Raw genomic sequence first — 16,844 nt, 5'->3', positions numbered from 1 at the left:
TCGACCGCCACGGTCGACCGTAGATGGATTTTAGGCTGGGAGGATTGCTGCATCTAATTGTGGGAGATTTGTGAGAGATCTAGAGCATTGTTTTAGGGTTTGATCGGTGAGATTTATAACTCTATTTATATTCTCTTGATTTCTAATAGTAAGAACTCCCCCCTCCTTGCCCCGTGGACATAGGCTACTTGCCGAACCATGTAAATCATTTGTTCTTGTTATGGTTGTGATTTGCTTATTGGTTGTGGTTTATCTCTTGGATTGTTTATGTCGCTCCTTGAAGCTTCCGCAGTGCACAACAATTGGTATCAGAGCTTCAGGCTCGTTCGAAGGATTCAGTGAAGATTCCTATCTGAAGAGTTAGATCAACAACATGGGAGATGCAAGCACATCAGGTTCGTCTCTTACAAAGAAGATATAGAGTTTGAGCATCAATAACACGAAGATTGATGTTCCGAAGTTCGACGGCAAGATCAATTTCGGATTGTGGAGGTGTCATATGATGGACGTCTTGGATGCACAGAATTTAGAGGAGACTTTTGAGTTAAAAGAGAAACCCACTGATATGGAGGATAAGGTTTGGAGGAAGATGAACAGTAGAGCTTGTGGTGTTATTAGGTCATGCTTAACGTCGGATCTTATTTATGATGTTATAAACGAGACGTCGGCGAAGAAGATGTGGGAAACACTCAATGAGAAGTATCTTACGAAGAACATTGAGAATCGGTTTTACTTGAAGAAGAAATTTTACCAGTTCAAGATGAAGAGGGGAGTTTCCATCAGGGAGCATGTCAACAATTTCACTAAGCTACTAGTTCAAGATGAAGAGGGGAGTTTCCATCAGGGAGCATGTCAACAATTTCACTAAGCTACTTTCAGATATGGCCAATGTGGACATTTCCATCAGGGAGCATGTCAACAATTTCACTAAGCTACTTTCAGATATGGCCAATGTGGACATCATAGTTAAGGATGAAGACAAGACGATGTTACTTTTATGTTCGTTGCCCGAGGATGATTATGGTTTATTCGTTCTCACTATGATCAATGGAAGAACTACAGTTAGCTATAAGGAGGTAACCTCAGCTTTGGTGAATTATAAGTTGAGAAAGAGTGATGGTGAACCCTCTGAGAAGACATCGGGAGATGCATTAGCAGTTCGAGGTCGAGATCCAAACCGTCGCCAGTTCAACCACTCAAAGTCAAAGAATAGGAGTGCCTATAAGAGTGTTGGTAGAAATCAATGTTGGTATTGTAAAAAAAAAAGATATTGGAAGATTGACTGCCCAAAGTGAAAAGAAAAAGCTGGGAAGAATAAAGGGAAAGCTGCACAACCTTCAGAAGTGAATGTTGCAAAAGCTATTAGTGAGCATTCAGATTCAGATTCTTCAGGCTATTCATGCCCTGCATTACCGTCGGTTTTCTATGAGGATTCTACGGAATGCATGATGGATTCGGGAGCTACATATCACATCTGCCCTAAGAGGGAGTGGTTCTCTAGCTCTGAGGAGCTGGAAAGAGGGGATGTCGTACTTATGGGTAATGACCACATATGCCCTATTGGCGGTATTGGTTCAGTCCGGATTAGGATGCATGACGGTGTAGTGAGGGAGTTGAAGGAAGTGAGGTTCGTGCCGCAGTTGACGAAGAACATCATTTCTCTTAGCACTTTGGAGGCAGCAGGATATCGAGTGATCTTAGAGGATGCTACAGTGAATGTCATGAAGGGCTCTATGGTGGTGATGCAAGGTGTCAAGGAAAACAACCTATACTACTTGAAAGATAAGATAGTTATAGGGAGTCTGGCAGCTTCTATCACTATAGAGGAGGACACTACTACTTTATAGCACATGAGATTTGGACACACAGGAGATAAGTCTCTACAGTCATTGGCGAAACAGGGGCTATTGAAAGGTGCTAAGACCTGCAAGATGGAGCTGTGTGAGCATTGCGTATTCGGGAAGAAGGCTAGAGTGAAGTTTGGCACCGGTGTTCACAACACCCGAGTTACATTGGATTACATTCACACAGATGTTTGGGGCCCTTCCAAGAACACATCTCTTGGTGGGGCTAACTATTTTGTCACTTTCATTAATGACTATTCCAGGTGGAATTAGGTATACCCTATGAAGCATAAATATCAGGTCCTGGATATTTTTGTGGAGTGGAAGATGAAAGTGGAGCTGCAGACAGGTAAAAAGGTGAAGATTCTACGTTCATATAACGGTGGAGAGTACAAGAGTGATCCGTTTCTGTAGTTTTGCTGGGATCACGGCATTAGAAGACACTTCACAGTTCGAGAGACACCGTAACAGAATGGAGTGGCTGAAAGATTGAACCGTACCTTACTGGAGATGGTGCGATGTATGATGACGCAGAGTGGATTGCCTAGATCCTTTTAGGCCGAGACGTTGGTTTATACGAGCCATCTCGTGAATAGGTTGTTGTGCACTACGATAGACGGGAAGACTCCCTTGGAGCGTTGGTTTGGTTCGGTAGCTAGTGACTATGAGTCGCTTCGGATATTTGGGTGTCCAGCTTATTACCATGTCAGTGATAGTAAATTAAATCCGAGGGCGAGGAAAGCAGTATTTATGGTATTTAGAGATGGAGTCAAAGGCTTCAAGTTATGGGATCCACATGACAAGAAGATAGTTATTAGTAGAGATGTCACATTTGATAAGGCGTACATGATGAGACCTCGATTCCCTCAGCAGGTGGAGGGAGACTAGACAGGAGAGATATCATAGCAGGTGGAGGATGATGTGACTCCACCCACTCCAGAGAGTATTGTATCCATCGAGGCTCCTACAGAGGTGACACTAGGAGAAGATGAGATGACAACCGGATAGATAGAGGATACAATGGATTATAGGACTCAGGAATAGGGTCATGTTTAGGGGTCCATTGCAGCAGATAGACCGAGGAGAGTAATTCGTCGGCCAACTAGGTATAATAATGTCATGGTCGCATATGCATTATCAGTGGAGGTCGTTGATGATATGGTTCCATCCACATTCAGGGAGGCGGAGTTTAGCCCCGATTCGATCAGGTGGAGGGAAGCTATGAAGGAGGAGATGCGATCTCTTCAGAAGAACGACACTTGGACACTTGCACATCTACTTAAGGGTAAAAGAGCTATAGGTTGCAAGTGGGTATATACGAAGAAGGAGGGATCTTCTATTGGGGACATTCGATTCAAAACCAGATTGGTTGCCAAGGGATATACACAGCTTGAGGGTATTGACTACAATGAGGTATTTTCACCCGTTGTGAAGCATTCGTCGATACGGATTTTATTGGCGTTGGTGGCACAGTTGGATTTGGATTTGATCCAGATGGATGTAAAAACATCCTTTCTACACGGTGATCTAGATGAGGAGATCTACATGACACAACCCTTAGGATTCAAAGCTGTAGGAAAGGAAGACTTGGTTTGTAAGCTGAAGAAGTCTCTTTATGGTTTGAAGCAGTCACCAAGACAGTGATATAAGAGATTCGACGGCTTTATGATTGGCCGAGGGTACACAAGGAGCCCATATGACCCACGTGTTTATATGCATAAGCTACAGAATGGTGAGCATATATATTTGCTTTTATATGTTGACGATATGCTTATTGCTTTCAGGAATTCTTCGGCTATTCGAAAGTTGAAAGAGGAGCTGTCATCTGAGTTCGAGATGAAGGATCTTGGAGAGGCAAAGAAGATATTGGGTATGGAGATCGAGAGAGACAGGGTGAAAGGGAGTTTGAAACTTACACAGAAAAGCTACTTGTAGAAGATGGTAAAAAAATTCAGCTTTGATGGCAATGCAAAAGTAGTTAGCACATCATTGGCTCACCACTTCAAGTTTTTAGCGTTGATGTCACCTGTTTCAGTTGAGGACAGAGATTATATGTCGAAGGTCCTATATGCCAGTGCAGTAGGTAGCTTGATGTATGTGATGGTGTGTACGAGACCAGATTTGTCATAGGCAGTGAGCATGGTATCAAGATACATGCACGATCCTGGGAAGGGTCATTAAGAGGCCGTGAAGTGGATTCTACGGTATGTTCGAGGCACCGTGGATGTTGGTTTGATATTCCAGAAGGATGAGAAGAATGGGCAGGATTATATTGGATATGTGGATTCAGATTATGCTGGAGATCTTGACAAGCATCGGTCCACTTCAGGTTATGCTTTTACATTGGCAGGTGCACCTCTATATTGGCGATGTGCACTTCAGTTCACAGTGGCTCTATCTACTACAGAGGCGGAGTATATGGCAGTGACTGAAGCTGTGAAGGAGGCTTTATGATTGCGTGGATTATTAGAGGACTTGGGGATTGCACAGGAGACCATTCAGGTATATTATGATAGAATGTCAGCTATCTATTTGGCAAAGAACCAGGTTTATCATACGCGTACGAAGCACATCGATGTCAGATTCCACTTTGTTTGTGACATTTTGGATGATAGAGATGTCATATTGGAGAAGGTCCACACGAACGATAACCCTGCAGATATGTTGACCAAAGTTGTTTCAGGAGTAAAATTTGGTCATTGTTTGAAGCTTTTGAACATTCTTCAGTGTTGAGGCCTTTGGAGGCCATTTGGGTGAACTACGTTCGGCTTGATTCCTTGGGCAAAAAGATACGTAGGCAGTCTTTCAGATGCAGCCGGTTTTGTTGATTCAGATTGGGGGGAGATTGCGATTCAGCTCTAGTTTGGTTCCTGGACTTGTTGTGGAACTATTGGATGATTTGGTGTCGACTCAGTTTTGATAGAAACATTCGCCGAGGTGGAGAATTGAAGAAATGGCGAGAGAGTACAGGAAAACAGCAGAAGAATCAGCCAGGCAGACTGGCGGTCGACCGTGAACGTGCACAAAGAACACTAGGAATCGGAGCTGAAGGCGATCGACCGTGGCGGTCGACCGCGGGGACCCTGTAGGCGATTATCTCTCGAGAAATCAGTTCGGTCGACCGCCGCGTTCTCTGTCGGGGGGTGTTCGGTCGACCGCGAGCTTCGTGCGGTCGACCGCGAGACTTGCGCGGTCGACCGTCGCGATCGACCGCAGATGGATTTTGGGCTGGGCTTTGGATTTTGACCCGGTTCATTTCTGAGTTGATATACCCTAAACCTAATTAATTAGCGTTAAGCAAGGATAATTTTGAGCAGTCTTTTGGAGAAGATTGCTGCATCCAATTGTGGGAGATTTGTGAGAGATCTGGAGCTTTATTTTAGGATTTGATCGGTGAGATTTGTAACTCTATTTGTATTCTCTTGATTTCTAATAGTAAGAACTCCCCCCTCCTTGCCCCGTGGACGTAGGCTACTTGCCGAACCACGTAAATCGTTTGTTCTTGATGTGGTTGTGATTTATATATAAACTTAGGTCAACTTAAGTGGATGGTCCACCAAAGTTTCTATCCCTTGATATGAGTGCTTACTTATATTTAGGATCACGACATTCCTCTTCTTGACAACTATTTTACAACCAATTTGAAGGTAACAGAACCTTGTTGCAGAAGCGTATATTCTGTATAATTAACTTGTTAAAAACGAAGTTCTTACATGTTTGGTCAATTTTATGTGGGGCCTGCTTGACTTTTTTATATAGCTCGTAGCTGATTGTGAGTTTGCAACATGCTGAGAAAGACCGGAATACAAATAATGGTGATAGCTACACCGAGATTGCAACACTGATTTTACAAATATTATAATCCTAGAAAATTAAAAATTAGATATAAATATAGTTAACTAAAGGACCCAATTGATCATTAGGAAAAGCAATCTTTGATGTTCACATATGATATACAATAAAATTCCTCTTAATCAAGACAAGTCGCAATCACACCAATCCCTTGCAGACTAAGAACTCTCTTTGGAAAACAAGTTTAATTTCAGACAGACCCCTTGTACCACCGCCTAGTTGCAGAAAGCCCTCGCTACACCAAAAGTTGTAAGTTATGATATACTTTTTGTCTCTACGCGGTATATTTTTATATCACACAAATAGAACATGACACATACCTAAAGTGTGGTTAGAGCATATGTGGAGAGCGTCTTTCTATATGTAGGAGAATGTATCACAAAACTCACGACACATATGTATGTTAAGAGTGACGAAACATATGTATGTTAAGAGTGACGACACATAGTTGTGCCTAGACCATAAAAATATGAACAGTATCATCATTCAACACTATAGCTTTCCAGATGATCACCCATCATAGGATTACGCTCACCAAAGCACACTTAACTATGGAGTTTTATAGCTTATATATCATCATATATGTTTAATCATCATCATAATTAAAGTCTAAGATTTATTATTTAAGCTCATTAAGTAGATCTCTCACAATTCATATTGGACTATTAGCCTTTTTTATTATATATATATATATATTTTTTTTGGTAAATGAACAAACTTATATTCATTTCCAACATGTACAGTTTAGTAGAACATCTAGATACCAGAATCTGGTAATCCAAAAAACCAGAAAATTACATTTTTTCTATGAGCTCTCTTATATGAACATATGAGCTCTCATTCAAAAATTGTTTTTGTGTAGACTAAAAACTTGATAATATGAACAATTTGCTTAGCCTCCCTCTTCTTGCTTTGGAAGATCCAAAAATTTCTTTCCTGCCATACTGTGTAAACTGTCATTGATAACACCATTCTCTTTAGTTTCTTCATAGGACCCTTTCCTCTAAGGTTGCAAGAGTACCAGTTAAGGAGCTGATTCCAATTACAAGATTTCCATTTAAATCTCAACCATTCCATTATGCCATTCCAAACTTCAGCCGAGAACTGACACTCAAAGAAAATGTGATTTATTGTTTCCCTTTGATTCCAATGACATAGCACACAATTGCTCTGATTTGTGCTTAACATCCCCATTCAACAAAGTCTATCCTTAGTTAGCAGCCTTGAGTGACATGCCAACCATAATGTGAAAGAGTGCTTGGGATACAGGAGTTCATCCCAAACTGTGTCATGTCAACTCACCAATGGAGCTGACTGAATCCAGGAATTGTACACGACAGAAAGAATGACTTTATCATTAGAGCAGCATTCATTAATTGTATACATTATGACACAAATATGCATCATGATTTGCTATACTTTTTATTTGTGTCGCTATTGTTTAATCTTTTGCAATAAAATAACACTTTTATATGTGTCATAAAATAAGTGTGGGCACATATAATTTTTGGTGTAGTTCCCCCATAGTTCTATTATTGTAGATAGACCTGGTTAATTTATTTGTTTTGACTCTTTTACCCTCATCATGCCTATTTGTTAAAAAAATAATTTTGTCATTTCTTGAGGGCAAAAAAGTTAAACAAAAGAACTATAGGGGGTTCATCTGCAATTGGCAATAGTATAAAGAGTCTATTCACAATTAACCCTTAACAATAATCAAGAACAAAACCATGCAAGCTCATGTATATGCTCTAAGTACTTATCAAAATATAGAAAAATGTATATTCCCCAAGTCCCAACAACTGATGAGAACACTGCCCCATGCTTAAATAAAGCCTCTCTAAAGATTTGGCGGTTTCAGTTGGTACAAATAATCAATCCATTTTTTTAGCAAAAAGAATCCAATCTACCTGTTAACTAATATTCACACTGATCAAGTAATCGGGTTAACATTTCATTTGATATGAGTTAACATTTCCAAAGCAGGAGAATATTAGCTTTCTTATAAAATTTTCTGGTTGTTATACCTTGGGAATCAAGTCCTTGTAATTAATTCAAGATTGGAATTTTATGATTGGGTAACTCCAAATTCCTTTATATATGATTAAGGTTCTATATTCCCTTCTATTGTTACAAAATAATAATCACAACTATTCTAACAAGAATAACTATCTACTTATCCATGTACATGGGGTATTTGATGCAAAATAGAGAGAATACTAACTAGAATACATGAAGTTCAAATCTATCATCTTTCCACTAATCTAAGGATAGACATGTAAATGCATCTAGCATCTATTGATGACTAAATAGTTTTATGTACATAGAGAACTATCTTCCAACGTCGAACCATCTAATAGATCTTATCCATTGAATAAGTGTGCTCTAAGAATTGATTGTTTTACAATTTGTGACCAGTAAGAGTCAAATCTGAGTTGCTTTATGTAAGGATTATATCACTATACAAAAACTTTGAAGTTGTGATACATAATTGAGGATTATAATTTTATAATGTAAAGTGCACTGATGCAAAGGCTGTTTTCCTCTTAGATTACTACCAGTATGTAAGGTTGAGTCACTAGATTCCATTAAATACCTTCTCAAGACTTGTCATTGCATGTCCCTTAAATTAGTTTTTAATTATTGTCTGATATCATCGTTAAGTGTGGCAGTTATTATTATTTCCCTTTAAAACCGAACTCAACGGCAGTGTTATATCATTATTGCATGTATAAGATCTAAGAGCATATTTTATGTCATAATATATTCTCAAATTAAGTCATCAGCATCTTTGTCAACAGCAGAAGATGCTTAAGGTGGACTATAGCCAAAATAATTGGTGCGCCGCTTCGATAATATATAATTTATCAAGATTTTTTTAGGGTAGGCCTCCAAGTTTAGTAGGGCAGCTATTTAATTTGCTAAGTTTCGTATGACTAATTTGAATAATATATAATAATATTCGTATGGCTAATTTGAATAATATATAATAATATTGGCAATCAACATGAGACCAATTAATGAAATGCAACATTAGAAGCATTGTAATTAGTCGCATTTGGAGTCTTCACACCGACTTTTGGTTTTGTTTGTTGCACCATCTCTTAAAAGAACTACAACATGTTTGATACAATGAACACAAATAACATACCAGAAATATTCTAGATTTGATGCAATGGACTTTAATAACGTACCAGAAACATCTAGATTTGTATTCAAATCAAATATACATTTTAAGAGAATTTTAAATTATGACAAGTTATTGTAATCTCTACTTAATTAGTCCAAATTTTAGTCCAGAAAAAGTTGTTAAAAGGTCACGTGATTTTTTATAGTGTGAAATTAATAAAAGTATATTTCTTAACTTGGACTATAATTTTGGATGTAACAAAATGATAGCTGGAAAGATACAGAGAAGATCAGCATGACCCCTGCACAAAGATGAAAGACACAACTCGAGAAATTGTCCCTATCTGCAATGATAAAAGTCTTTCAACTGAAACTCACCCACTACAAATTGACATTTTCAAAATACGAAAACACAGTGGTTTCTAAAGACTAGGTGCTTGCTACATATGTGTATAGGAGAAAAAAAATCAAATGGGAGGCTAATCACATGCTTTTGGATCATTTTCTTCATCAATTAAGTTAATTGGTACGTAACTATTAGAATGCCAAGATGTATGACTCATTGCGGTTCCAATCCCTACTGCTCCACTTAAGCCTGCAAATGATTATGTTTGATATTGCTTGGTGTGAAGCTTCCGTGCAAGGCACATTCACAAGCTCTAGTGAAGACTTGAGAGAATGCCAATCACATTAGAGTGGAATGTTTTGGATCAGACGAGCCACAGCTGAAATCATATTAGGTGTTCTAGTGGCTCATTTATGATTTATACAAGATTCCACTCGCATCCACTAAGTTCTGTTATTAATCCTTCACTAGGCAATGTAAGAAGTATTTAGTATTGTGCGTAGCGGAAATTTCGGCAGCATCTCCGGTGCGTAAGGTGCACAACAAGAGATTAGATCACAACGAAATTTCCGTTTCATAAAGGAAACAATAACCGAAAGCAAAATATCTCAACAAAGTGAGATATCAGCACTTCCAATCATCAGTTTTAGGACTGACTTGTCGAGGGAACCTACAAACTATTACAAATCACAGCAAGACAAACTATTTTACGTGGTTCAACAAACCGCATACGTCCACGGGGCAAGGAGGGGGAGATCTACTATTAGAGGGAGAGAATACTACTAGAGTTTACAATCTCACAATCTAAACCCTAAAACAAGCTCTCAGATCCCTCACACAAATATCTCCCTCTATAGGATGCACAAACCCTCTCAAATCGGCTCCTGCACGCTGCCCAAAAGAGAGAACAAAAGCTGCTGATTTTTCCCTTCTGCTGCTTTCTTCTTGTTCGCCGCCGCAAGACACCCGAAGCCCTCTGCCTACACTCCTTTTATCTGCACGAAGCCGCAACCAAGAGATGCCAAAATATAAGCAATTAACCGACTTTTCTCTTTTTATCCCTCTTGCGCACATTGCCCTAGACTAGGTTAAAAGCTATATTTATAGCTCGGGTGGGCATGCGGTTTTCGGGTGTGGGCACTGTCTCACGCGGAAAAAGAGCATGTGTAGGTTTGCCCTGTGGCCCCCACTCACATTTAGTGACCCAATTTATAGTACGGTTTTTCTATAAAGTGTTCATGGGTACTCTATAAGAGAGGAGAGAGACAGAGAGAAATGAATTATGCACAGAAATTAATGCAAATCAGGAGGGGTCCATGATCTATTCATTTCTCTTTATCTTTCTCCTCTCTTATAGAGTGTCCATGGGTATTCTATAAAAAAACCCGTTAATGGTACATCGGAAAACATAATTATTACCTTAGATTATTCATTAATACTATAGACCGGAAACGTTAGAGCGCGCGCCCGCCAATAACATGGCATTGGCCTACGAGGGGCAAGAAACCAACCATTTCTAGCTTCAATGTGTTGTCATGGTCATGGCTTTTACAATAAAGAGGTTAAAGGGCTTTATTTAAGAGAGTGGGGGTGCACTGACACCAAGCCCAAGACCAAGAGAGAGTCTCATGCATGACCCACACCAAAACCCCCAGGGGCCGTTTGGTTTGTCAAAAAAATGTTGAAAAGCCCGAAAATGAAAACTGACATTCAAGAAAAACCCAAAAGTTGGCAGTTTACATCATTTTTTGATGTTTAGATCGCAAAAATAAAACAGAAAAGAGGAGAAAGAAACTGCACGCCACATCACCATAAAAGCAAAGTTGATTTCCTTTCCAAAATCATCAATTGCAGCAGAAATCTAATGAGCTTTGCTACAGGGACCCAAAATATGGTACCAATAGAGGGGACAAGTGAGGTGTCTCCCTCCTATTGGATAATGAGTTGGCCATCATTAATGATGACCAACTCATTATCCAATATGAGGGAGACACCTCACTTGTCTCCTCTATTGGTCCCATATTTTGGTCCCTGAAGAATTTTTCAAATCTAATATCCTCTCTTGACCTACAGTGTTCCAAATCTAAGTCTTGATGACGTTGTCGTCAACATAAATGCTTTAAGTGGCAAACTCGACGCCGATCGTGGATTTGGACTCGAGGCTAAACTCGTTCCTCGTTAATCGAGAGAGGAGGATCAAGACAACCTTGAAGAGGTAATCATAATCGTCGTCTGCGCGATATGCAATTAAAGAGGGAGCGAGAGCTTCAGTTTTGATTTTTTAGGGTTATTCCATCTCACTCTGGGTCTCTTTCTTATGAATGGTGTGCATTATTATACATAATAAATTGCTTTATCTTTTTTCTTTTGCTAATCATTTCAAAACAAAATTAGTCGGAGGCTTTTTTTGCATCTTAATACCCAAAGTTTCATCCTTTTTATAACTTTTATACACTAAACTTCTAGTTTGTCAATTTTGATATTCCAAAGTTTTTGAATTAACATTAATTTAACACTATGATAATTGACACATTTATTTTTGATATTACCTGTGATATTTTTGACATGTTGGAGGTTTATAGAGATGGCAAATTAGTCCCTCACATCTTTAAACGTTTTGAAATTTCTCCCCCAATGTTCATATTTTGAAATTAGCCCCTCAAAACTTTAAATATTTTGTAAATTACTACCTCAATCTTTATACATTTTTGCAAATTAGTCTCTCAAATCTTTAAACATTTTGTGTGATGGTAAGTACGTGGATCCCGTAATTTTTATTGCCAACTATTTTGTTGGAACAAAACACTAAAAAAACGAGAGAATCTATTCACACATTCAATCTCTTTTTTTAAGTTGAATCAAACTAAGAGATACGGTGAAAATTATTTTTACCCCACGTTTTTTGGCCAAATAAATACAAAAAATATTTTTTATGAAAGCGAAGAAAACACAAAAAATAAAAAAAAAATTGAGAAACGAAGGAAAGCAGCCAAATAGACTCTAGTAGTAAACTAGCAAGGTGTGATGTTGGAGATCTAAGATTAATAAAGTTTTTGTTTAAAGTGGTTGGGAAATTAACCAAGGGCACATTTACTTGTAGTTGTGGGTGCAATTCACGTCAGGTCATTGTCAAATCTACATGGCCTAAGTGGGAAAGCGTTGAGGCGGTCACCCGTTCGTATTGCTAGACCTTGGGATCAGGATTATCAAGATTTTTCTTTTCTTTATTCCGTTTCGCTTTTACGTAAAGTGAACACAAAATCTTTTTTTATTGGGCATGAGAGAAGTCTCCTTAACAGTAATTTTTAAAGGAAAAATTGCATCCAGCTCTTTTACGAATAGAAATCTGAGAGTTCTGCTCCTTCACTTTTTCAACAGCACTAAAACCTTCTTTGAGCCAAAGAGAACACGCTTCGACCCACTTTCTCCACGTACTTTTAAAAATTTTCAAAATATCCTTATATATCTTCCACGTGATCCAGGCCATCTGCCGCCCGCCCCCCCACACCCACGCCCAAGGACATAACAAAGATTAAGTGGAATGGTATGAACAGACACGGAGTAGGGACACGGACGAAGAATAAGGGGATGTTTGTTTCATCAAAAATTTTAGCATTTGGTATGGATTTACAAGTTTTGGGATCAAAAAGTGAGTTTTTTTTGTATTTTGGGATTCCATGTATGTTGTTTGTTTTAAGAAAATTTTTAGAATATTGAATCTCAAAAGTGCAAAAAGTGCTCAATTTTTAGAATTTGCCAAATCCTCTCAATTGGAGAGGATTTTGACAAATCCCATAAATAGGTGTGCTTACCTCTCAGTTGGAGATGATTTGACAAATCTTAATTTTATCTTTTTGTGAGAGGTAACCTCACCAAGATAGCATATTCAAGAATCTTTGGAGCTCAAATGCCATAAGCAAGATTGCTAGTCATATAGGTAGGCCTATTGCCACTGATAAGAATCTTTGGAGCTCAAATGCCATAAGCAAGATTGCTAGTCATATAGGTAGGCCTATTGCCACTGATAAACTCACTGCTAATAAGCAGAGATTGGCATATGCAAGGGTCTTGGTTGAGGTTAATATGCCTTCCCCCCTTCCTGATGCTAATAAGCAGAGATTGGCATATGCAAGGGTCTTGGTTGAGGTTAATATGCCTTCCCCCCTTCCTGATTTGATTCCTATACATGGACCAAATGGAAAGATTATAAATCAAAAAGTGATATATGAATTAAAACCTAAATGGTGTAAAAATTGTAAGATGGTGGGACATGATACAACCTATTGCAGGAAAAATCCTAGGACACAAATATGGAGGCCAAAAGAGAAGACTGTTAATGCTGGAAATGTTGCTTCTGGTGATTTGAACAAAATGGCAGAAAATGATGCTATGACAGTTCAAACTCTACAACAAGAGCATTTTTCTGAGTTGCAAAATACATCCAAGCTGTCTGGAAATAAAACAACTCAGATAGGAATGTTGTGCATGCTGTGCATGTTTCAGAAAACCTTACAGGCAAAACTACTGTTGGGCAGACTTCTGAGAAAAACTCATTTTCAGTAAGTAAATCTTCTCTGGTTAGGCATAGTCAGGATAAAATTGTTGGTGTTTCCATAAGCTCTCAACATATAAAGTCAAGGCTCATTATGCAGAAATCTGGCCTTAGAGTTTTGGGAAATTCTTTTGATTATTTTAAAGACATGGATGATAATCCCTCTACAGTGGACAGGGGGGGCTTTACAAGTTTATGAATTTCTCTTTTTGGAATATTAGAGGACTAAATAAGTCTTCTAAGCAGCATCTTGTTAAGCTTCATATTCAACAGTATTCTATATCTTTTATGGCTCTATTTGAAATAAAAATCAAGACTAGTAAACTACCTATTGTATCTAAGAATATTGCTAACACCTGGAAGTGGTTTTCAAATGATCATAACTCTAGCAAAGCTAAAATTCTTCTTCTTTGGGATCCTAATAGCCTGGAAGTTCAAATTGGCAGTCAATCATCTCAACATATCACTTGCTTGGTTAGATCTTTTGATGGCAGGATTGATTGTCTTATAACTTCAATATATGGTCATAATCAACTGGAAAATAGAAGAGATCTTTGGCAGGAGCTAAATCAAGTCAGGATATCTGCTGGAAATAAGCCTTGGATTCTTTGTGGTGACTTTAATACTATCACTGGTAGTGATGATAAACTGGATGGTGCAGTGGTAACTGAGACTGAAACTATTCAGGGATTTTATTGATGATTGCCACCTATCTCACATGAAAACAGAAGGCTGTCATTTTACTTAGAATAACAGGCAAGAAGCAAACTCAAGAGTTTGGAGTAGGTTGGATCGAGCCTTGGTAAATGATGCTTGGTTAAATCTTTATAATTCCAGTCATGTGGAATTTTTACAACCTAGTTGCTCAGATCATTCTCCAGCTTTGGTTTTAATTTATGATGATTGTGTTCAAGGTAAAAAGCCTTTTAAAATTTTCAAGATGTGGATTAAGCATGAAGATTACATTCCCACTGTAAAAAGCCTTTTAAAATTTTCAAGATGTGGATTAAGCATGAAGATTACATTCCCACTGTCTCTTCTATCTGGAAAACCTTTTAAAATTTTCAAGATGTGGATTAAGCATGAAGATTACATTCCCACTGTCTCTTCTATCTGGAAAACATCTATTACTGGCTGTAAGATGTACTCTGTTGCTAGCAAACTGAAGATTTTGAAGGTTGCTCTGAAGGACCTCAACAGGAAAAAATTTCATAATATAAGTGAACAAGTAAATACGGCAAAGATAAATCTGGATAAAGCTCAAAGCAATCTACAAGCTGATCCTCTCGATTCAGTACTTATTGCATAGGAGAAAGAATGCATATTCACTTTTAACAGATTGTTGGAGTGTGAATTGTCTTTCTATCAGCAAAAATCAAGGATTCAATGGATTGTGCAATGTGACAGATGTACAAGTTACTTTCATTCTTCAATCAAGGCTAAGAGGCATCTCAACAGAGTAAATCTACTTTATAATAGTGCAGGTGACAAGATTACTGATGGTGAGGGAATCATTCAAGAAATTATCTCTTTTTATAAGAGTCTTATGGGATCAAAAACTGTTACTCCAAAGCCTAACTGTAATGTCATTAGCAATGGGGCTTGTTTAAATGAAGCAAAAGCAATTTCACTCTCCTCTGCTGTGACTAGGGAAGAAATCAAAAATGCTGTTTTTTCCATGGATGATAATAAAGCTCCAGGTCCCGATGGATTTAATATGTCCTTTTACAAGTCTGCATGGAGTATTATAGGAGATGAGGTTTCACAGGCCATTCTTGATTTTTTCAGAACTAGGAAACTCCTTGGTATGATAAACTCTACTTCCATATCTTTAATCCCTAAAGTGAAATGCCCTAAGACCCCTTCTGATTTCAGACCTATAGCTTGTTGTAATTGCCTATATAAGATCATTTCAAAAATTCTAGCTAACAGGATTAAGTCAGTAATGAGTTTTTTGATAAATGAGGCTCAAAGTGCCTTTGTTAAAGGAAGGCAAATATCAAGTAATATCTTGATGGCTCATGAGATTGTAAGGAGCTATGGCAGAAAACATAATTCACCCAGGATTATGATGGGTATAGATATCAAGAAGGCTTTTGATACTATAAATTGGGATTTTCTTAAAGATATGCTTACAGGTCTTGGGTTTCCTGATATTTTTACAAATTGGATCATGGTGTGCATTACATCCCCAAAGTACTCTATTTCTTTAAATGGCCCTTTTCATGGATATTTCAAAGGAGAAAGGGGTTTGAGACAACGTGATCCTATCTCTCCTTATTTGTTTACATTGGGTATGGAGTTCCTGTCAAGAAAATTGGATATGCTTAAAGTGGACAGATCTTTTAAATTCCATCGTAGATGTGGTGAACTAAAAATCACTCATCTAATATTTGCGGATGATCTCCTCCTCTTTTCAAAGGGTGACATACATTCTGTTAAGCTTCTTTTCAATTGCTTCAAGGAGTTCAGTGAGGTATCAGGACTGGTAGCAAATCCAGAAAAATGTAAGATTTTTTACAGTGGTGTTGATGAATATGCCAAAGGTCTGATTAGAAATCTCCTGAATTTCAGAGAAGGTGCTTTGCCCATCAATTACCTGGGGGTTCCTTTGATATCCAAACGTTTACCATATGCTGATTGATCTCCTCTTTTAAACAAAATCTCAGATCAATTACAAGCATGTCTGAAATACAAAACTCTTTCTTTTGCTGGCAGATTACAAGTTATCAAGAGTGCTATACTTGGCATTCAAATATATTGGACTTCAAATTATATTTTACCTGTTAGAGTCTTGCAGAAGATTGATCAAATGTGCAGGAATTTTCTATGGGACAAAACAGACCAGATGCATAAAATTCCACTTGTTTCTTGGGATAAGGCCTGTTTGAGCAAAAGACATGGGGGACTTGGCATCTATTCTGCAACAATTTGGAATATGGTAACTATGCTGAGATTAATGTGGCATATCCATGTTAATAAAGAAAGTCTGTGGATCAAATGGATTCACAGTGCATACTTAAAGAATGATGATATATGGCATGTTCAAGCTAAAAACTGGGACTCATGGATGTGGAAGAAAAAATTGAAAGTCAGACTGTAAACTTTTGTGGAGGTGTAA

The sequence above is a fragment of the Asparagus officinalis genome, chromosome 7, assembly GCF_001876935.1.
Source record: "Asparagus officinalis chromosome 7, Aspof.V1, whole genome shotgun sequence".
In the NCBI taxonomy this organism is placed as follows: Eukaryota; Viridiplantae; Streptophyta; class Magnoliopsida; order Asparagales; family Asparagaceae; genus Asparagus; species Asparagus officinalis.
This window is presented reverse-complemented; position numbering follows the sequence as displayed.